This window comes from Solanum tuberosum, unplaced genomic scaffold (genome assembly GCF_000226075.1).
Source record: "Solanum tuberosum cultivar DM 1-3 516 R44 unplaced genomic scaffold, SolTub_3.0 scf00044, whole genome shotgun sequence".
Taxonomy (NCBI): domain Eukaryota; kingdom Viridiplantae; phylum Streptophyta; class Magnoliopsida; order Solanales; family Solanaceae; genus Solanum; species Solanum tuberosum.
Genome location: NW_006238970.1, coordinates 2,424,172 through 2,426,131, shown reverse-complemented (window position 1 = coordinate 2,426,131; position 1,960 = coordinate 2,424,172).

The following is a 1,960-nucleotide window of genomic DNA, read 5'->3' as shown; positions in this document are numbered from 1 at the left end:
TAGAATTGAAGGCAAATTCGTGTAATCTTTCTTTTGAATAGTTTTGGTGTGTGTTTGATATAATTTCCTTAAAAGTCATTCAAATATTGAAAAGATTTCACTAAAATTATTTTAAATTTTTTTTCCTATAAAGTAATTCAACTATAACTTTATGTCCTAAAATGAAAAAATTATTTCTCTCAATAGGTTTCTTAGTTGGTATACCATGTCTTATTAATTTCTTATCCTCATATCATGTACGATACAACCTAAGTTAAATTTGAATACAAAAATATTAAATTTAACCATTTAATTTTACATATACGTCAATTTAAGTCCTTAATTATTTTGAAATTAAATATTATCTCCTAACGAGGATGATATCTGATGCAGTTACTAATTAATATGTTTTGTAAAAACTAGAAAGGTAAGTTTTGGAAATTTTTATAAAAGTAGCATTTTATCCTTTTCTATAGTGATCCGGAGTTATTTTTGAATGAATTTTATAATTGATTTTGACATTTGAGTACAAAGTTGTGAATTTTCAAAGTTTTTTATTTCAAACGGCTAAAGTTGTTAAAATGTAGTTTTTGAAGTTTTGAGTGTCAGAATAGATTTTTTATCAATATCATCAGTTCTAGAATGTGGAGATTGGTTGAAGAGTGTTGTCACATTCAAATTCAGAGTCTCTTTTTAGGATTTGAGGTCTTAAGTTGGAACTTCGTGAAATTTTAGGTCTTGGGTTGACTTTGGTCAACATTCAGGGTTCAAATGCTCGAATAAGAATTCTGAGAGTTATGTTGGATTCAAAGGATGAATTTACGCCTAAATGAGGTCTTACTTGAAGTTTCAGAGGTCCAGAGCTTGATTAAGCATTTTTAGGTGTTATATTCGTTTATTGTGACTTCCAGAAGTTTCAGGTCAAGGAGACCTCGAATTTGTGTTTCGATGGTTCCATTGATCCTAGATTGTCGAGTTTTATCATGTTACATATATGGTTTGTGTGACATCTCAAAAGTTGAAAAGTCGAAAGCAAAGGAGAAATGCAGATTTGGGCACTGAAAAAGGTTCTACGAGTCCAACCTAGATACCGTAGAAAGTCCTACGGGCCATAGAAAGGAAGTCTCAAACTTGGAGATAAGTTTTTAGAATTTCAAGTTTCTAAAGTTTGAGCTACGAATGAAAATGACGATCCGTAAGAAGGTTGATGAGCCGTAGATGGGTTCCAAAGAAAGATTCCAGACTTCGTTAAATTTTGAACCAAAAGTTTGTTTCTACGGTGGGGTCTACAGACTGTAGAAAGTTCTTATGGGAAATAATTGAATATTTGGAATTCTGAAGTTGGTTCTACGTTTGACCAGGACGGGACGTATAAATTCTTACGGGTTGTAGGTCACAACCGTACAAACCATTGATACGCTCAAAATACACCTCCCTAAAGAAGTATAAGCGATCGTTATCAAGTAAAGAACCCAACTTGTAGGTTGGGGTCGAACCCACGAGGAAAATGGTTTAGACTTTACTTTTAACCAACAATTATATTCAATTAGCCAAAGTACTTCCAAAAAACAAGTAATAAAAAAGGGGGGGAATTTTGTAAAACAAATTGTAAGAATTTAGTAAGTAATCGATAAACAAAAGTCAATTTCAATTGTTATCAAGATGAGAAAATTAACTAGGGTATACGTGTTCACCACAAGCTCATAACGCAGTAATCCTAGTAACCGCAATCCTTTCCTAGTGTATTACATGCAAAGTGATAAGTTAGGTATCTCTAAATCCTTGGTCCGGCATCTAGAGAATTTCACCCCGCACCTTGGTCCGGCTATGTGTGTATAATTTACTAACCCTTACCTTTACCTCATATCAGACATCATAATCAATGTTTGGCTTAGTTATTACTTCGCACCAATCGACACTAGCCTATTAGATAGTATCACACTAAATCTATGTTGATAATTCTTTTCTTATTAACTACCTC